Here is a 22,841-nt window from a genome sequence, read left to right as displayed (position 1 = left end):
AAGCATACATCTGTGTAATAAGTCTAATTATGTATAAAGCATGCATCCTGTATACTAATTCCAGTTATATAAAGCAGGTCTTGCATGACTGGAAGTGGCAAAAAGGGATCTTCCAAGGCACTGGTAATATTTCATTTTTTAATTTGACTATAGACTACATGGGTGTGTTCAGTTTATGGAATTCATTGAGTTATATACTTATACTAGAAGCCCAGTGCATGAAATTCGTGCACGGCGGGGGGTTGTCCCTCAGCCCAGCCTGTACCCTCTCCAATCTGGGACTCCTGGAGGGATGTCCGACTGCCCGTTTAGGCAGGATCGGGCCTAAACGGGCAGTCGGACATCCCTCTCACAATCCAGGACTGCTGGCTCCCAACTGCTTGCCTGCCTGCCTTCCTGATTGCCCCTAACCGCTTCTGCCTGCCAGCCTGATCACCCCCTAACCACTCTACTGCCAGTCTGGTTGATGCTTAACTGCTCCCCTGCCAGCCTGTTTGCCCCCAACTTCCCTCCTCTGCCAGCCTGGTCACCCCTAATTGCCCTCTCCTGCAGGGTTGATCACCTCCAACTGCCCTCTCTTGCAAGCCTGGTCCCTCTCAACTGCCCTCCCTTGCAGGCCTGGTCCCTCACAACTGCCCTCCCTTGCAGGCCGGGTGCCTCCCAACTGCCCTCTCCTGCTGGCCATCTTGTGGTGGCCATCTTGTGTCCACATGGGGGCAGGATCTTTGACCACATGGGGGCAGCTATATTGTGTGTTGCAGTGATGATCAATCTGCATATTACTCTTTTATTAGATAGGATAGAGGCCTGGTGCATGGGTGGGGGCCAGCTGGTTTGCCCTGAAGGGTGTCCCTGATCAGGGTGGGGTTTCCTTGGGGCGTGGGGCGGCCTGAGCGAGGGGCCTGTGGTGGTTTGCAGGCCGGCCACGCCCCCTGGCAACCTAAGGGGAGGCCCTGGTATCTGGAATTTATTTTCCTTCTACAATTGAAACTTTGTAGCCTGGAGCGGAGCCAAGCCTGGGGCTCCGGCAGCCATTTCTGTGGCAGTTAATTCACCTTCTACAATTGAAACTTTGTAGCCTTAAGCGGGTGAGCCGGGCCAGGGTGTGCGGAAAGCTTTACTTCCCCTGTTGCCGCCGGCAACCCTGGCCTGCTCTCTCAAGCTCCATTCTGCCGCCATTTGATTGAATTTGTTTACCTTCTATAATTGAAACTTTGTAGCTTGAGTGGAGGCTTAGGAGGCCTGCAACGGCTATGGAAAGCTTGGCTTCCTCTGTTACCTAGGAAACCTTGCTCTCTGTGGCTGTAGCCATCTTGGATTGGGGTTAATTTGCATACTCGCCCTGATTGGCTGGTGGGTGTGGCTTGGCTGGTGGGTGTGGCTTATGTAGCGGAGTGATGGTTAATTTGCATATTACCATTTTATTAGAGAGGATGTTCACTTTCTGCAAATATATTTTACACCAGTAAAAAGTTAATAATCAAAATTCAATTGTTACAGAGAAAGAATAAGAGTTGTCAGCAATTCACAGTAAAATTTCATCTAAGGAAGTTTTCATTGTGACAGAAACCATTGTAAGACATAGACTATGTACTAGTATCAGTAATATATCGATGGAAATTCACAATAAAGACTCAGAAGGAACAAAAAGGACAAAATCAACATATGACCAGCAGGACAAAGCATATCTTCATATGTTTCTTAGCAACACACCTGTAGAAAGTATTCCTCCACCCCATAGAATGGACTAATTAAAGTCTTATTAGCTATATGGTGTATTTTATTTTTAGTTGGTTGCATGTAAACTTATGTTACATGTTAAGCAAATTTAGAATTTTCATCCCATGAAAATGATCCCTGCTCTCCTTATAGAATATTGCATTAAATAACTTCATGTGCTCATAAAGAATTGCTAATTATTTCTGTGCCTATAATTGTATGATATGTTATAAATGATCATTTAAAAACAGGCTAATAAACAATGGATCAAAAATTAATAAAACTAATTCTTGCCTGACATCACTCTGTCTTACAACACTGCCCAGCAGCATAAAAGACATTTAGGTTCTGATGATACAGCTTTACTGCAGTTCAGAATAGAGATTCAAACATAAATTAAACAGAGAGCTAACCAATGAACTGAAATAGCCTGTGCTTGTTAAAATTAATTATCTCAAATTACTCAGTGAATATTTAATGAAAGATGGTCATTGCATGTAGAAGTGTTAAGCTGCATATTTGTAACTGGTTTTCAGCTAATTATATGGAGAACCAAACTTTTATTTCTAACTCAGAATAGAAAATTCTCCCTTTTGAAAATACTTAAAAATATTTCTATCATTAGTAAGTTTCTATATGGTACTTTATACCACTTAGAGACATTTTTAAGGTCACTTAAAATTTAATAAGTAAATATGTTTAAATAAATGTGTAAAAAAGAAATGTGTAGAGGTATGCTAGTTGCAATTTAACTAGGATCTATAAATATGCATGATGAATACATTTGACATAGTGAAGTTGTTAAATTGATATATACACTTCAGCTGGTACTTTGGACTCTTTTCAAAGATCTAAAAAAGACAAAAGTGTGACAAAGATGGATCACATCATACAGCTGACCCTTGAACAACAAAGGAGTTAGAGGCATAAACCTCCAACACCCCCCTCCAGTTGAAATCCATGTATAACTTGTGACTCACCAAAAACTTAACTGCTAACAGCCTATTGTTAACCCAAAACCTTACTGATAATATAAAGTAGATTAACACATATTTTGTATGTTATATGTGCTATATATACAGTAGTTTATATAGTACTGGAGTTTTACAATAAAGTAGGCTAGAGAGAATAAAATTTTATTAGAAAATAAAATTATTAACACATATTTTGTATGTTATATGTGTTATATATACAGTAGTTTAAATAATACTGGAGTTTTACAATAAAGTAGGCTAGAGAGAATAAAATTTTATTAGAAATATCATTAGGTAGTTAAAATACATGTTTTGAAAAAAATTCACATATAAGTGAACCCGTGCAGTTCAAACCCATGCTGTTTAAAAGTTAACTGCATATTCTATTTTCATAGTGACTATTTCCACTCTTTTCTATTTATTATATCTTTGGTAAACAATGAGAAATTCTCATATACAACCCAAAAGCCTTTGAAAGCTATGAGCCAGTTATAATGGTTGCTTTAATATTTTCTCATTGAATTTGTCAGTTTAGGGGTACTATGTTAATACCAACATTGTGGAAAGATGACCAAAATGTAAAGGAATTATAAAGCACAGAAAGTAACACAATATTATGTGACATGTTCCGATTTTTAAAAAAAATATTGATGTAACACATAAAAACAGTTTATAAGGCTATACACAACATCAGCAATAGTAGTTTTATGTGAGGCTAATGAAAAGAAATGGCCAAAGAGGAAGCAAATAGGTGATATTCAGATAATATTTCAAGGGGGAGAACATGATTAACTGATCAGGCAATTTGTTGATAAGTCTAGTAATATGAGGACTTAGGAGTGACACTTGATTTAGCAGTGTAGTTATATTTCATGACATTGATAAAAGAGGTTTCAATGGAATAGAAAAATTAAGGCAGACTGGAAAGATAGGTTCAAATGAACCAGAGCACAGGGAGTGGAGGTGTGAAAAGATGAAACTTCCAAAATAATAATCTAAAGATAGGAGAAATGAGGCAGTGGCTGGAAAGGGATAAAGGGATGAGTGAAACACAGATACCTATACCTATGCCTATACCTATACCTATACCTATACCTATACCTATACCTATACCTATGTATGATAATGGCTTCCCAGATTTAGTTCTATGCTAATTATCCACTGGAAAAGCAGGAGAAATTATGGAACAATATTCTTGAACAGATAATAGAAAATATGATTCAAGAGTAGTTATAGGCAGCATATAGAGGTTGTTGAAACTCATGAGATTGCATAAATACATCCAGTAAGTGACTATAAATGGAGAATAGCTCTGAGGAAAAGCTCCTGTACCCTGCAATCTAACTGGAACTTGTTGAAATTCTCTTCTAATATATGATCTATAGAGTTATTAATGAAAACCAAGGACATAATATGTGTAAAAAGCCTTGCCTGTTGGGTGTCCAAAAGAAATTGGGTGCTTCCCATGTTTCTTTTATATCTCAACTTCTATATCCACTCTGTTTTGTAATCCTTAGCATCTTAAAATTAAAATTATGACAATTAACATACATTTTACTTCTTCCTAATTTTAGAAAGCTATACATTACTTTTCATTGAATTTCTAATTGACTAAAGTAGAAATTTTGTAGATTGATGTTGATAACCATAATCCAATATTTGGAATGTATGTCATTTAATCCTATCATGAGTTGCATAGTGTTATTTCTCAAATTGTTTTTCTAAGTAATTCTATTTCTTAAAAACATTCATGGGAACCGTAGAAAATGCTCTCAATACTAAATTACATTAATAGTAAAATTTAAAACAATAAATGAATGTGACAAGTTTTAAAGTTTATAAACTTGTCTAGCAGTTACAGTAGATATTTTTATGTTACTAACTAGAGGCCCGGTACACGAAATTCGTGCACAGGGGGAGGGGTCCCTCAGCCCGTCCTGCACCATCTCCAATCCAGGGCCCCTCAGGGGGTGTCTGACTGCCAGTTTAGGCCCGATCCCTGCAGGATGGGGCCTAAACCGGCAGTCAGACATCCCTTTCACAATACAGGACCGCTGACTCCTAACTGCTCACCTGCCTGCCTGATTGCCTCTAACTGTTCTCCCCTGCCAGCCTGATTGCCCCTAACTGCTCTCCCCTGCTGGCCTGATCACCCCTAACTAATCCCCTGCTGGCCTGATCGCCCCAACCACCTCTGCCTCGGCCCCTGCCACTGTGGCTTTATCCGGAAGGATGACTGGAAGATGTCCTGTCAACCGGGTCTATTTAGCATATTACCCTTTTGTTAGTATAGACCAGTGACCCAGTGCATGAAATTTGTACACATTAAAAGGGAATTAATGAGAGGAAATATTTTAATATTGCTATTTGCCCTTTCTCTATAATAGAAGTGTCAGAAATGAAAGAAAATTAGTAAAATGTATATGAAAATCTCCCTTCTGTCAGAGTCTGGGGCATGCCATGGAAACCAGAGTCAAGTCCTTGCCCACCCACATGCACCTCGACATCACGCGAGACCCAGACCTGGCTGGCCCCACCCCCACTGGGCTAGATCCAGACCTGACCAGCCCCACCCCCATCAAGCCCCACTGGGTGGGGGGTATGGCCTCAGGTGGCCTGGCCTGGTGCCAGGTCGGGGGGTGTGCCTTGAGGTCCACTGGCCTGGACCAGGGGGAGCGGCCTGAGGTCCCCCGTCAACCCCCTCCAGGCGGGGGGTGCAGCCTCAGGTCTCCTAGCCCAAACTGGGGTGAGGGGTACGCCTTGAGGCCCCCCATCAAGCCCTGTGGGTTGGAGGTGTGGCATAAGGTCTTCCGTCAAGCCCCACATGATGGAGGGCATGGCCTCAGGTCCCCAAGCCTGGGCCGGGGTGGGGGGCATCACCTCAGGTTCCCCAGCCTGGTGCTGGGGTTGGGGGTATGGCCTGAGATCCCCCATCAAATGCCTCTGGGCAAGGGACATGGCCTGAGGTACCCTGTCAAGCCCTGCCGGGCTGGGGGCACGGCCTGAGGTTCCTGGCCCGGTGCCAGGGCGGAAGGCGTGGCTGTGGTCCCCTGTCAAGCCCCACGGGGGGGGGGGGCGGTGCAGCCTCAGGTCCCCTGCTTGGACCCAGCACCAAGCTGGCTCCTAACTGCTCACCTGCCTGCCTGCCTGATCCCCCTGCCAGCCAACCTGTTCGCTCCTAAGTGCCCCCCATGCCGGCCTGGTCATCCCCAACACCTCCCCTCTGCCAGCCCGGTTGCCCCTAACTGCCCCCCTGCTGACCTGGTCACCCCCAACTGCCCCCCCGCCCCGCCGACCTGGTCACCCCTCACTGCCCCCCCCTGCCGGCCTGGTTGCCGCCAACTGCATCTCCTGCTGGCCTAGTCACTCCACACAGCCTGCTGTTCAGTCATTTGGTCATCCCTCACTAACGCCCCCCCACCGGCCTTGTCGCCCCATTCAGCCTCTTTGGTTGTCTGTTTGGTTGTTTCGGATGTGACGGCCCTTGGCTCTTTATATATTTAGATAGATAGCCAGATTAAAAGTAGTATCCATTGAAATTTTCTTTCCCTAAATTTCCTAATGATATAGGGCAAAAGCCTTTGTCATTATGGACTTAGATTTTATAAAAGAAGGACTTACATTTCTGTTATGAAATAAAATCTCAGAATCCTAGAATGTATACACTCAGGAGTGTGTGGAACATAGCCTTTCCTTCTCCCTTCTGCTTCCAGAACCATGTCCCTCCTTGAAAAGTGAAAATATGTAATTACTTTGAGAGTGTCCATATCCATCAATTACTATTTATTTCATTAACCTTTTTTGCATGCTTTCATGAACATGTTTTAATTTGATTTTTAGTAGGAGCAAAGTGTTACTTTAAAAGATTTTCCCCCCAATCAGTATGCATTGTCATACTTACTGTTGAACTTACAATCACCATGGTCCAACAAATAAAAGTGGATGACAAAGAGTTTCATCACATATTTTCTACATACTTATTTGTTAGCATATTCCAAGCATCGGTCTCAAGGCTGTGAAAAAGTAGTGGTCTATATTCACATGAAATATGATGTGTATAACTCTATTAAAAGTTATACAAAGCTGGACGTCACCTAACTGCTGATCTGGATTGTACAAAGCACAATTGCAGTGATAACCAGAAGGCTCAAAGCATTGCTATGTACTTGAACCCACACTGGATCTGGCTGAATATGTACATTTCTGAGGTAAGAAAAGAAGGCATCCCAGTGCCATATAGGGATTTGTATTGGTTCTTCTTGATTTCATCCCAATAAGTGTTCCCTTTCTATCTCTCTCACTGTTTTAAGAAAGGTAGGCTATAAAGTGTAGGGACAAACATTACTGATGAGTTAGAAAATTATAAACCTATATTTAGGATATTCATTGATATGAAAATGTATTAAATAAATATTCATATTTTTATTATATAGAATATTTACTACTATGTTCAACATGTAATGTATTCAAATGATATCTTACTTTGTATAATAGAAACATGATGATTAATACTCTGATATAACATTAACTCAAATATTAGCCATACTTTTCAATTTAAATATCAGAATGTAATGAACAGGTTATATGTGTTATAATGCAGAATTGTTTTAAGTGGAATGTAAGTCCATTGAAGGCAAGGGCCTATGTGCTTTTCAGCAACATTTCAGAAAGATTTTATCGGGGTAAAAAACCAGGGTAAGGAATCATAAAATTGAACTTGGAATAAATAATTTAATGCTTTAGTTTCTTAATTTCCCCACCTGTAAAAAGGGAATAATATCTACATATGATATACAACATATACATCATAGAGTTATTGTAAATATTAAAATATGATTCAAATCTTAAAAGACAGTATTAGTTTCATAGTGTGTACTCAACACATCATTTTTGTTGTTGTTATTTATAAATAGTAATTTACCAGACTCTAGGTATTGGATGCCTATCATGTGTAATAGTATTGGACTACATTTTATATAAATTATAAAATTTTATGATTAAATATTAATATTTTAAAAAATACTGTAAAAATGCATCACATAAAAATGTTTATTTTTTTATTTCTTAATATTCCAGTCTTTCAGTATTAGAATACAGGTCCCAGGACTTTGCTCTCTTAACCTTTGAAATGTCAAACACACCTTGTGTTTTGCATAATAAATCACTGATGTTGCTTTTTTCTAGGCTGGAGGTAAAAGTTTGATTGCACTTTTGATACTTGATTGCAAAGTTGTCTGCTAGTCACCTTTCAACCTTGCCAACAAACCCAATCAGCTTAAGAGCATTTTAATGTCCTTATGTAAGTCGTCAGAATTTAAGATTAAGAAAGAAAAGCAGGTCTTATGACCTTCAGAAGTGATATTCAGTGGTTGCTCTGGAAATGATAGAATGAGTTTAATTTAAGCTGCAATTTGATTGAAATGTTTTCCAGCTTAAAATCAGCTCCTTGACTAGAGCCAATGATGTGAGGAAGGCTGTATGCAGAACATTTGTAATGCAATAAAAATGCAATGAGTCAAATAAAACCAGTTTGTCATCAGTAGTCAGGAAAAGGTTGCCCTCGATGTTTTAGACTCCAATTTTTAATTTAACAAGAAAGCTTAAGTGTACAGTAGTGTAGTGTATACATAACTCAGCTCTTTTTACTTAGAAAATAAAGTGCAATATTTTACTTCACTTTGACCTTTAGTCAAAACTTTGTGAAGAATCTGATCCTGAGTGGATTGGGGTGAAATTAAATGAAAAAGACAGAAGAACTGCTTTTAACATAACCAGATGGTGATTTTTACTGGTTGGCAGTGTATTAAAACACATTTTCTGAAAGAAAAGTATACATTATAGATTGGCACAACTAAATGTGTAAAAGCATCCCAAAATAGATAAAAATATTCTTTAGCTTTGCAGTAAAGTTATAATAAACTTATACAAGTTGTCATAGAATAAGATTGCAATAAAGACTACCTGTACAATCGGAGATCTTAAGACTTAGAGGAATCAGAACCCACTTGACAATATCTAATCTCTGATGTTATAGCCTCCAAAACCCTAATCCTGTTCCTCATGTTTTAGTTAAGTCAGGTATAACAATTTAATATTAGCTGCTTTCTTATCTGTGACACCCTTCAGGGCAAACCAGCTGGCCCAGTGAAACCCTGATCAGTCTCACTACTGCACTCCCTAGATTTCCCAAATACATGTTTGAAATCATCTAAATTCTAATCATCACCATATTAGAAATCTTGAAGTCTGCTAAATTATACATTAAACTAGAGGCCCGGTGCGAAATTCGTGCACGGGGGAGGGGATGTCCCTCAACCCGGCCTGCACCCTCTCCAATCTGGGACCCCTTGGGGGATGTCCGACTCACAATCCAGGACCACTGGCTCCTAACCGCTTGCCTGACAGCCTGCCTTATTGCCCCCTAACTGCTCCCCTGCTGGCCTGATTGATGCCTAATTGCTCCCCTGCCAGCCTGATTGCCCCCAACTGCCCTCCCCTGCTGGCCTGATTGCCCACAACTGCCCTTCCCTGCCTGCCTGATTGCCTACAAATGCCCTCCCCTGCCACGACCCGCCTCCTCGGCCAGGACCCGCCTCCTTCGCATGAGTCGAGGGAGATGCTGGGACAGGCCACCTCCATGCCACGCAGAACCGCAGGACCCCCAGGCTACACCATGTGGAGAGGATGCTGGGCTCCACCTCTGCTGTGCCCACAGCCATCTTGTGATGGCCATTTTGTGATGACGTGAGGGTGTGATGTCACCTAGGCTATTATTAGTATAGATAGCTTATCTTAGTTCTTTATGAGCACCTAGTGAGATGCAATGACATAAAGTGAAAACCATTCAAACTTATTTGCCAAAAGTTTATAAAACACAAATACTTAATTACTTATTAACAATTACCCTATAGTCAGCTTCTTTTGTCTTATTTTTGGTGTGGCTACTCTAATTAGACACAATAACTCTGCCTGATTCTTTGATCACTTATATAGTGACTCTGATTAACTCTCATATTCTCTACTGTGAATATTTTACAATATTAGATAGATATGATATATCTTTCCAAGATTTATGGGTCAACTAAAAACAGAATGCATTGCTGAGCCGCCACATATGCATAAGCAAAAACTCCATGATTGAAAGGAGCTATCAAACCAATTATTGAGTTGATTTCTCTTTCACTTTAGTTTTTTGTAATCCTCTCCAATAAAATGGTAATATGCAAATTAACCATCACTCTGCTACATAAGCCACGCCCACCAGCCAAGCCACGCCCACCAGCCAATCAGGGCAAGTATGCAAATTAACCCCAATCCAAGATGGCTACAGCCACAGAGAGCAAGGTTTCCCAGGCAACAGAGCAAGCCAAACTTCCCATAGCCGTTGCAGGCCTAAGCCTCCACTCAAGCTACAAAGTTTCAATTATAGAAGATAAACAAATTCAAACAAATGGCGGCAGAATGGAGCTTGAGAGAGCAGGACAGGGTTGCCGGCGGCAACAGGGGAAGCAAAGCTTTCCGCACACCCTGGCCCGGCTCACCTGCTTAAGGCTACAAAGTTTCAATTGTAGAAGGTGAATTAACTGCCACAGAAATGGCTGCCGCCCCAGAAATGGCTGCCGCCTCAGGCTACAAAGTTTAAATTGTAGAAGGAAAATAAATTCCAGATACCAGGGCCTCCCTTGGGTTGCCAGGGGGCGTGGCCGGCCTGCAAACCACCACAGGCCCCTCGCTCAGGCCGCCCCACACCCCAAGGGAACCCCCACCCTTATCTGTGACACCCTTCAGGGCAAACCAGCTGGCCCTCACCCGTGCACCAGGCCTCTATCCTATCTAATAAAAGAGTAATATACAGATTGATCATCACTGCAACACACAATATAGCTGCCCCCATGTGGTCAAAGATCCTGCCCCCATGTGGACACAAGATGGCCACTACAAGATGGCCAGCAGGAGAGGGCAGTTGGGAGGCACTCTGCCTGCAAGGGAGGGCAATTGTGAGGGACCAGGCCTGCAAGGGAGGGCAGTTGAGAGGGACCAGGCTTGCAAGGGAGGGCAGTTGGAGGTGATCAACCCTGCAGGAGAGGGCAGTTAGGGGTGACCAGGCTGGCAGAGGAGGGAAGTTGGGGGCAAACAGGCTGGCAGGGGAGCAGTTAAGTATCAACCAGGCTGGCAGCTGAGTGGTTAGGGGGTGATCAGGCTGGCAGGCAGAAGCGGTTAGGGGCAATCAGGAAGGCAGGCAGGCAAGCAGTTGGGAGCCAGCAGTCCTGGATTGTGGGATCGGGCCTAAATGGGCAGTTGGACATCCCTCCAGGAGTCCCAGATTGGAGAGGGTACAGGCTGGGCTGAGGGACAACCCCCCGCCGTGCACGAATTTCGTGCACCGTGCTTCTAGTAAGCGGTATAATAAGAGTAAAATACTCATCATGGTGATTTTCTTTTTACTAATTGCATGAAACCTATAGTGACACTTCTTCTTTATTTGAGTTTTTAGAAGCTTGATTAGAAAAATTATTATAACAGAATGGGATCTCAAGTTACATCAATATTCAACATTAGATAGAAAAGATGAGAACATTTGAATACTCAGTAGGGTGAGGAAAGCATAGCATTTTAAAATAAATTTGTAGCATACACAATTATATATTTATACTTTAGTCATTTACCTAAGGTTGAACACAATTCATCTTATTGTATAGGGCTCAGTATGATGATGATAATAATAATAATAATAATAATAATAATAATAATAATGAAGCTAATATTTTTCTGCATGTATATGCTATAAGCTCTTTTGTTCATGTGTACACTGTATTGTACATGCATTTACACATTTGACTCTCACAAGAAATTTATGAGGCAGAGAGAAGGTAACAGGCCATTTTGCACTGCTGGTAAGTGGTAGACCTGGGAGTCCAACCCAAGCTATCTGGCTTCAGTCTTTGTCTTACTATCCTAAGATACTGCTATTCTAAGAAATTAGAATTTGTCTACAGTGATTTTAGCTTTAATGACTTATTTTATATATTGCATTGGTGTATTTTACAAACATGATACTAGTTTGAAACATCAGGTTAATATTGATGTATTTAAATAATCATTATTCTAACCAAAAATCTCTAATTTCTCTTGATATGTGCATGTTTCTTTGGAATCTTTATTTCAATTGTATAAAATACACATACAAACATACATTGTTTTTATTTTCATATACATTAATAGGAAAATGTAGATACTGATCTGAAAATTATTTTTATGAAACAAATCATGGAAATTTTTTCTATAATGTGTCAATAGTAAATTCTGTGAGACTCTATCTGCTCATCTGTCAAACTTCCCTACTCACTCTTTTATGGTTCTCTTCTGCTTCATGGCTGGCCAAACAGCCTAGTACAGGCAATGATAAGTAGAGACAGAAATGGTAACTTTGCAAAACTCTCTAATGTCAGGCCTATTAAAAATATTTTAGGTAAAATGCAATGAACAAAATTTACCATGTCAACCATTTTTAAATGTACAGCTCAGTAGTACACTCATAATCCTATATAATAAAGAGGTAATATGCAAATTGACCATCATACCCTCACACAAGATGGCCACCCCCATGTGGTCACAAGATGGCCACCACAAGATGGCCAGCAGGGGAGGGCATTTGTGGGCCATCAGCCCAGCAGGGGAGGGTAGTTAGGGGCGACCAAGCCAGCAGGGGAGGGAAGTTGAAGGCAACCAGGCCTGCAGGGGAGGGCAGTTGGGGTCGACCAGGCCTCAGGGGAGGCAAGTTTGGGGCGACTGGACCAGCAGGGGAGGGCAGTTGGGGACAATCAGGTCAGCAGGGGAGGGCAGTTGGGGGCAATTGGGCTGGCAGGGGAGAGCAGTTGGGAGCAATCAGGCTGGCAGGGAAGTGGTTAGGGGGTGATCAGGCTGGCAGGCAGAAGTGGTTAGGTGCAATCAGGCAGGCAGGCAGGCGAGTGGTTGGGAGCCAGCAGTCCCAGATTGTGAGAGGGATGTATGACTGCCGGTTTAGGCCCGATTCCCAGGATCGGGCCTAAACTGGCAGTTGGACATCCCTTGGGGAGTCCCAGATTGGAGAGGGTGCAGTCTGGGCTGAGGGACACCCTCCCGCCCCATTGCACAAATTTCATGCACCAGGCCTCTAGTTGTTGTATAAGCATCACCACCATCCATCTCCAGAACTCTATTTTGCAAAACCAAATTTCTATACCTATTAAGCAATGACTCCCATGGCCCTCTCCCCACAGATCCTGACAACCACCCTTCTACTTTCTGTGTCAGTATGTCTTCAAGTTTGTATGTGTATTTGTTGGACTCTGGCTCTGGAACCCTGGGCAAATTTTTAGAATAACAAAGCTTTTGAGAAAGATATTTACAAAGAATTGTCTTACAAAGATAGCTCATATTTTACATGAGGCTAGATTGAGATGGAGTATGTTAATGCTCTATTTAGTTCTAATTGAGGTTAACTAATTAAATAGTGTTTTTTCCCTGTAAAATAGATTAGCCTTTTTGTGATCCATTGCTAACATCCATGTAAGTAATTGAATTCTTTTGAGTTTGAGGAACAATTGGGTTGGAATATCACTATGGAGGTTGAAGTAGGAGTTTTATTTATACTTTAAACTAAATTACAGAATAAAATATGCATTCATTTTCTTGTGCATTGCCTTGTCACTATGGTTATAAAAGAAAAGATTTATGATGACAGGTAATGAATTCATAGTATGAGTCGCTAAATCCTTCTAACATTCAAAAATTCTAGGTTAGTGTTTTCTCTTGCTTATTAACCACACTACCTTGCTTCCTGTAGGGCTTCTTGTCATTAAGCACTGGTGGTGGTCAGGACATGTGTGAAAATGTGGGCCTCTAAACCTTTGGCTTGCCGTACTGATCCACATCGTGGCAACGAGAGGAAAAGAACACACAGGGTTCCTTGTTGTTGTGGATTTACTAGCTCATTTCTTCTTTATACTTCCTCACTTTTCTTGTTAAATTGGTTCCAAACTCAAACACTCTACCAAGGTGACATTTGAGTGCATGTTGCTTTGTTTGCAATAATAGTTACTTTATTTGCCAATTGCTTTTTTGTTATAATAACTGAATACACAGGAGCAGCTATATGAAAATATGGAGCCATTTAAAAAAAAAATCTAGCTAGCAACAGCAAGAAAAATTAAACCAAGTGTAGGACTTTTCTAAGCTCAGAGCCTGCAACTGCACAAGTTGTTTGCCTGTGAACCTGACCTAGGTGACACAGGGACCCACACCAACATTAATTCGGAGTTGTTACTGGAGCAGCTTTTTTCAAACTGGACCTCTTTATTCAAATTCCACTTTTGATTTTGTCTTATTTTACTTTTGTAATTTTAAGAATCTCAGCACTCTGAAGCCTTTTTAACCTATTTTAAATAGATCTTAGTGACTAAGACATATCATTATAAATCCACTGATTTAGGACCTTCTATATTTTTAACATAATGTGTAATATTTTAAACCATTTGTAATAATTCAGCTATAATCTTACCCAATATCTGACATTATGTACTGTAAAATTTTTCTTAATATAGCACCTTTCCCTTCAAGCATGCAGAATATTCTGTTCTGCTATGTGTGTCCCATCATTGTTTCACATACCACATGGTCATTGACAAATTTCTTACTTATTAATATTTTAAGCCAGTTCTGCAACCCTCTTATCATTACTTTTTCACTCTCCCTCCAGGCTCATTTAAGAAATTATATAAGTTATCACATGTAAACTTCCCCTAAGATATTTGTTTACAGTTATATTTCATTTTAGCCAATGTCCTATGCTCACTGTGTTGCTTACAAATAAATGTGTTCTGGAGTGTTTAATCTTATTGATACATTTTTACACAGTGTTTCCAAGGAATAAAGATTATTCTTGCTTTAAAAAAGAAATTATACAAGTAAAACTATTAAATAAATTATGATCTAACTAGAGGTCCAGTGCACAGATTCGTGCACTGGTGGGGTCCCTCAGCCTGGCTTGTGGGCATTGGGCTGAAACCAGCTCTCCAGCATCCCCCAAGGGGTCCCGGATTGCAAGAGGGCACAGGCCAGGCCAAGGGACCCCACTGGTGCACAATTAGGGCCAGGGAGGGACCACAGGAGGGGTCCAGGGGGTGTCTGGCCCATCTCACCCAGTCCTGATTGGTTGGACCCCTGCAGCAAACTAACCTACCATTCAGAGCATCTGCCCCCTGGTTGGCAGTGTGTGTCATAGTGACTGGTCAAATGGTTGAACGGTCGGACACTTAGCATATTAGGTTTTTATTATATAGGATTATGTCATCTATTTTGTCCACCATTTGCCATGGTAACATAGTTGCCCTGAGCTTTAATGCAGAACATCACATAATGGGCCTTGATCAATGTAAGTAATTTGTTCTAAATAATGTTCAAAATGCATATTTCTAATATGCATTGCAGTTAATTTTTAGCACAGTTGTGAATACTTCTGTTGCGTGATTCCTTCAATGATATCCTCAGTAAGTGTTTGCATAGTTTGAACATATAAAATGTAAAATCAGGAATATTTGGCAGCTTGTTTTATTTATGAATTTCTTAACTACCAAAGGTCATCTCTAGACATTCTTGATTATTGTGATAACCTGGAAAGTTCTTCAATATATAATGATACCTTAAACATGTATCTGAAAAAAAAAAAAGAAGACTTTTGAAAACACTTCTTTGATCTCAGTGCTGAAGCCTTAGCAAGGTCCTGACAAAACCAGGCCCAAGTCACCATGCCTGTACCCTGCACACCTTCCTAACTCCTGCCTCTCACCATCCAATTGCCTCTCACCAATCCGTATTCCAATTTCAGACTGATAAAATTAAAGCACTGTCATTCTTGTGTGTTAATCAAGGACCTCTGTGCATGTGCTTGGTACTTTGGACTTTTCAATGGACTCTACCTGTTTCTCATAGCATGCACGCTGGCCTGAGCTGGGAGGGTTTATTTCTCAACTTGTGTAAAATGCCTGTTTTACTTCTTGTTGTTCTGCTAACCAGATTCCCTTACTCTTTAATATGTATGCAGTCTTCACTCGTTATTTCACTTTATATTTTCTCTAACACATTTTTGAATTTGTGTCGCCTGTATAATAACTAATAAGAATTTATTTAATTTTGTACTAGTGTGTGCGTGTGCTGCATGCTGATGGAAATTAATGTTGTTATAAGTACCTACTCTTCTTTCCAAATATGTTTTTTTCAAATATAACATGATTAAATATATAAATATTTAGGATATTTTGTCTCTCTTAAAGATTATCTTTGCCTTTCAGGCCATCTGCTCAAAAAAATGTGTTGCTTACAAAAACTGAATTCCAGATTTTTTATACTCCAGCTGTTATCACAATAAGTGTACATTTAACAAGTAAGTAGCTACAAAATAGTTGTTAGGGATTATACTAAAAGCTTGATCTAGTAAAATTTTGCAGATTACAATTTTCTAAGGTGAGAGAAGAAGACCTACGTGAGCCAGGGTGATATAGTTTGTGTTCTAATAAAAATAAGCATATGCTTAATGGCAGGATTTCAGATTTAAAAAAAAAATGTGTGGAACATGGTATAAAACATAGATAACATGAAACAGGGGAAATTATAGATAATACTAGAGGCCCAGTGCATGAATTCGTGCACGGGTGGGGTCCGGCCGGCCCCTCCCAGTCGGGGCCAATTGGGCCTGGATAGCCAGAGGGAGGGGACACGGAGGTTGGCTGACTGGCCCTGCACCCAATCAGGGTGGGGGTACCAATTGGGGGTAGGGCCGGCGGACGAGCCATGGGTGGTTGGCTGGCCAGCCCCACCTCCTGGTCGAACTCCTAGTTGAACTCTTGGTCGAGGGGACAATTTGCATATTAGGCTTTTATTATATAGGATTTTTCAGGAGGTTAATATACACACATGATCTCATTAGGCAGTATTGGCTGTTCAGAAAATACTGTAATATGTATTATAAAGGTTAGAAGATAAATTTTTTATAAATTGTATGTATTGATGCCTGGGGAGAAGACAAGAGGAGAGTGGAGGGGATGAATGGGAGAAAAGGGACATATGTAATACTTTCAACAGTAAAGATACATTTTTAAAAATTAATTGAGATGTATTAAAACTTAACTGATTCTTGGTAAGTATAATCTAAATAATCTAGTTAGATTCTTGTGAATTTATTATCATTTCAGTTCAAAGGGCATGGGATTTTGGAGAGCTAAGGTACTAGGGATCAATGTTTAACAGATAAATGACTTAAATAGGTCATTATGCTATTATACATATTTGTCACTTGGGAGAGTTCACAGTTACTGAAATGAATACCAATTAGAATAATGTTCACCTCAGTCAGAAAGAAACTAAGTCAAAAAATGCCACTGCTTAGAGGAATGCACAAACAATACAAATATTTTTAACTCAATTTAGACTTCAGTCAGTCAGCAACAAAATAAGTCCAGCCATAAATTAAAGTTTAGGGATAAAAAGATTAAGGTATAGCTTATTCTACTTTTGAGACAAGAGAGCACCAAACACTACAGTGCCTTGGAGTGAAAAACCAAAGCTGGACCTTAAGATTTATTGCAATATTGAATGATGCAAGTAATTTATTATCTTTGCCTCAGCTTCCCCATTTTTAAGCTGTTACATAGAGCATTTTGTAAGTTTTCTTCTAAGTCAGACTTTAATTGGAGTTGGCTTAGAACAGTTTTTCATCCAGCATTGACTAGATTTCTCTAAAATTTTATTGATATTAATCATGAATGGCCTGGGTGCAAATCCCACATCCTGTACTTTCTAATTATATGCAATAGGCAAACTTGTTACTCTCTAAGACTCATTATCCTCATTGTTTTGAAGACAAAAAGTTAAAAAAAAAGATAAATGGGGTTAAACAATATGTAAAAATATGTCTCTGACACATTCAAAATCCTCAAGAATAGTTGCCCTTATTATTTTAGGAGCACAAGAAACATGGGGTTTGATCTAGAAATCCTTGGTAGACTTGAGTCAAATAGATATTCTCTTGCTTGGAGGAATGATCAAGCCAGATTTCTGAAGGAAAGTAGACTGTAGACAATGCATTGAGGAGTTACCAGAAGTAGGTTACATAGTCATAAATGAGTTCTCAGTTATCCACTGGATACCTTAAATATGTATCTGAGTGGTCTCACATACGTAGGCCAAGGTTGGGACATAAGGCACATGCCTGAGATTTACCTTAGTGATACTTGATAAATCCAGAAATGGTTGGAATATGTAAAGGTCAAAGTATTTCAGGTTTTTATGTTAACTTAAACTTAGAGTTGAGATTTCACTCCTTAGTAATGAACGAGTGCAGGCAATCATGTTTTGCATCCTCTTCTTTTTGAGGACAGTATAAAGCAGCAAATGAAAAATGTTTATATCTATAATTTTATATATATATAGCAACTATTTGAAATAAAAGATAGCATTTAATTCCTTTAGTAAACTTATATAGAAAAGACAATTGTAATATTTGACTCCTAGGCTAATATTGTTCACTTCCTGAGAACAGATGTAAGGCTTTGACTAAAGTGATTTGAGCCTGTGCTGTGTTGTGGGAAAAAGCAGCATTACACAAGGAAATGTCATGAGTGATAAATGAGGGGGGTGTAGATGAAGAGATCATAGGAAATCATCTCCTGTGGGAAAAAAATCTAGCCTTATACATTTTTACAGATCAATACTGGAGTAAAATGTGGTCATTTAGTATTTGTCATTTCAGGAGTATTTTTTAAATATCATTATCTTCAGTGTTCTTGAGTATTTTTAATATTTTTAATTAAATTTATTGGGGTGACATTGGTTAATAGGATCTCATAGGTTTCAGGTGTGGATTTCTATGTACACGATGTATATATTGCACGGTGTGTCATCTTCAGTCACCATATATTGGACCCCCTCCACTCCCTCGTCCCCTTCACTCTGCCAACCACCACACTGCTCTTTGTGTCCATGAATTTTAGTTTTATATCCCTCATATGAGTAAAATCAGATGACTCTTAGCTTCTTCTGACTTATTTCACTTAGCATAATATTCTCAAGGTCCATCCATGTTGTTGTAAATGGCACTATTTTGTCTTTTATTATGGCTGAGTAGTATTTCATCTTGTATAAGTACCACATCTTCTTTATCCAGTCCTCCCTTGCAGGACACTTTGGTTGTCTGCATGTCTTGGCCACGGTGCATAATGCTGCACTGAACATATATCTTGAGTATTTTAAATTGCATTTTCTGGTTAGAATCAACTTTGTAGTAATTTTATTAAAAGTTATTATTTGAAGAGTTGATAGGATGAGTGCTTTTAAATGAGGAATTCTGGACGGTTAAATGTTGGTTCAAATTACAGACCTTCCAGTTATAGCTGTCACCTGAATGCAGTGACATGTTTCTTACTATCTTTAGCATTAATTTCCTCATTTGTGGAAATAAACATTTTGCAAAGTTATATTGATGATGAATGAGAACTCACTTAGCACTCAGTAAATGAAAGCTACTGTGACTTATCTGTGTATCAATAGATTCATAAAATGTGGTCATTTAGTATTTGTCATTTCAGGAGTATTTTTTAATATCTTTATCTTCCCTCTTTCACCCACCATTCTTTTGTTTTCTTCTCTGCAGATAAAACAAGGTTCAAGTTCAAATTCTAGGTTGATAATGTATTAACTCCATGATTTTGAACAAGTTACCTACTTTTAAAAATCTGAATTTTCACACTTTAAAATGCATATTGTAGCTCATACCTTAAGGGGTGGTTATTAATATTTTGAAAAGTGTCATTAAGAATCTAGCTGCTGCTTGAAATGTAGTAGGTACTCATTTACTGATAACTACTTCTATTTTAACTTAGACTTATCATTATTACCACTACATGGGTTGTTCTGATACTGGAAAAGCTTCCATAAATGTATGTTTGTGTTATCTAAAATATACTATCTTTTATTAAAACTTACATCAGAAACTAAATATTTCAATGGAAAAAACAACAACTTTTCCACAATTGTCACAGTGATTTTGAATAAAAGATATAAAATCTCTAGAAAAAGAGCACAAAAACTGTTAATGCTCAGTTTAAGACACACCACATATATGCATTATATAAATGCTGGAAATTACCCATTTTAAGGGAAAAGGGAGCAGATAGTGAGGTGTTTTGATAATCGACATTATTCAGATAATTATTCTAGTACATGAAGTGTGTCAAAAACCATAGATAATGAGTTTAGCATTTTATCTGACTTGATTTGTTATTGTATCCATTGTTGTTAAATATATTATTTTTATGTATTGTTATTAATTGTACTAGGGGCCCAGTGCACGAATTCGTGCACCTTGAAAGGAACTGTGGGCCATGAGGCTGCAGCAGTTCTTGGCCCATCCTCCATGCCCCCACAGCCCCTCTTGCTGCGGCCCCCGGCCCTTCTGTGAGGCCCCCAGTCCCCTTTCTGCTGTCAGCTCTGCTCCCACCGCCGCCCCTGCTTCAGCTGCCCCCATGCGCAGAGCAATTGGGACTGGCACCAGCAGCAGGTGCAAGCACCGGGTGGGACCACCGCGCACGGGAGCAAAGAATTTTCAGTAACCACCAGAGGCTCGCCCCGATGACAGTGACCAGCGCCCCGCCTTGGTCTGGCACCCCTGCTCGCCTGCTCCTCCATCCGGCTGCAGCTGACACCCACCATGTTCCATGCTCTACCACCTGCTGCCAACTCCCGCCGTGTTCCCTGCGTGCCCCCTGGTGGGCAGTGCATGTCATAGTGAACAGTTGTTTGGTTGTTCCGTCATTCGGTCTATTTGCATATTAGGGTTTTATATATAAAGATTATTGCAGAATTTTTAAAAAATACTATAGAAATAAATTATTTTATTTTTCAGAGATTGCCATTTTTCTTTTTAAAATTTTTCTTATAAAATTGATTATTGCCTGGCTGGCATGGCTCAGTGATTGAATGTTGACCTATGAATCAGGAGGTCCTGGTTCAATTCCCAGTCAGGGCACATGCCTGGGTTGCAGGCTCAATCCACAGTGTGGGGCATGCAGGAAGCAACCAGTCAATGATTCTCTCTCATCATTGATGTTTCTATCTATCGATCCCACTTTCTTTCTCACTGAAATCAATAAAAATATAATGCTATAATTTGTTTTAACAAAAGTTTTGCCTCAAAGTAACTGCTTATCCAAATCATACTGAAATTACACTTAGTTATATTTTAAGATGAATGAAAAACAGGTATTTCCACAGAGATATCTTAAATGTATATTTTCATGAGTTTGATAATTAAATAGCTAAAAAAGAAAGCCAGAGGTAAATGGTGCCGTTTATAAGCATATTACTGACTCTGACATTAAAAAGTAAGTAGAGGAAGTTAATACAAATGTATGGTATTATAGATAAACTAGAGGTCCGGTGCATGAAAATTCGTGCACTGGGTGGCGGCGGGGGCGGGGGGGGGGGCGTCTTTCAGCCCAGCTTGCATGGGAGCCCTCGGGTGATGTCTGACTAATGGCTTAGGCCCGCTAAGCCATCAGTGGGACATTCTTAACACCGCCAAGGAGGCAGGAGAGGCTCCCGCCACCACTGCTGTGCTTGCAGCCTTCAGCCTGGCTTGTGGCTGAGTGGAGCTCCCCCTGTGGGAGCGCACGGATCACCAGGGGGCAGCTCCTGCGTTGAGCGTCTGCCCCCTGGTGGTCAGCGTGCATCATAGCGACCAGTCCTTAGGGTCAATTTGCATATTATCCTTTTATTATATAGGATGAGAACATTCTAAAAGTAACTAAAAATGAAAATGTTTGCTTCAAATAGGAGCTGTGTTTCATACTTAAATTTCGAAGTAATTTATCTCAAGAAAAATATAGTAAAATAAATATGGATAATCTATATTATAAAAGTGTTATTTTAAGAAATCTGTGCAAATAGCCATATTGATCATTTTAATTTCTAAGAATGCTTTAAAATAATTAATCAAGGAAATTAGGGCAAATTGAAAAGATATGGCAATGCATCAACAACTTGTAAAACTGCTACTAATTACATTTCTGGTTGTGACTAGTTTCTATTCATACTGGTCTAAACTGTACTTTTCTTTTTAATAAAGAATTGGATTTTTACAGAAAATGACAGCTATGTGGATGAGGTGACTGACTTCTTATGGTACAGCTTGAGGTCAACTACAAAGACTGGGTGCTGATAGTACTATCGCCAGCTACTTAGCATGCACAATATTGCACTTAGTGTGAAAAAAATAACCAAACTTTGTGAAGTGTCTTGCAATTCAGATTCATTCTTCAGGGCAATTACAACAGGCAGTTGGAGAACCAAAATACCCCCAAATAACCTGAACATAAGAGTTTCAAGCATTTCTTTAGATTGTAAATTTCTGATTTTATATCTAAGATGACACATCTAAAATCACATTGGAGGCCTGTGGTAAAAAATCAAACATTATTTTGTGTGTTCTTACTTATGAGCATATAAAATAATGTTTCCAGGTATATTTATCTCAGAAATCTACCAAGCTTTTGAGAAAGCTACCAAACTCGTTCTCTTCCACATCAAGCTGATGATGTTCAGTTGTCCAGAATTATAGGTGTGCTTATTTTGTCTTTCACCCTTGACTTTGGAAGTTAGGGCACACAGTATGGTATTTCTGTTAGCTTGGAAGAAGAAAGAAGAGCAGTTTAATTTAGGAAGTGTAATACTTGATTCCCAGAATATTACGGTTTACTGTTTTCTTTTCACTTAACAGAAGGCAATTTGCTTCTTACCCAGATGCTAATCACAGATTTGTTACTGCCCTGGAAAACATCTCCTACTTATGTCTAACAAAAAGCTGTCTTACATCTTTGAAAATTTTCTGAATAGCAAAGAAAATTGTGGTACATCAAGAGAATAGTCATTTCTGCTTTGTTCAGAATATCAGGTCTAGGAAATCCTTCACATAAAACATACAAGCTAATTTCACATGGTTTTCTGATTTCTATTTATGGTTAATATTTAAAGAAATTCTCCACCATATTTATATTGTTTTGTAAAATAAGAATCTATAAGAATGCTGGTTGCTGAAACTTTTGTATTCCAGAAAAGTTT

Source organism: Cnephaeus nilssonii (genome assembly GCF_951640355.1).
Source record: "Cnephaeus nilssonii genome assembly, chromosome: 3".
Lineage (NCBI taxonomy): Eukaryota > Metazoa > Chordata > Mammalia > Chiroptera > Vespertilionidae > Cnephaeus > Cnephaeus nilssonii.
Note: the sequence above shows the minus strand (reverse complement) of the source record.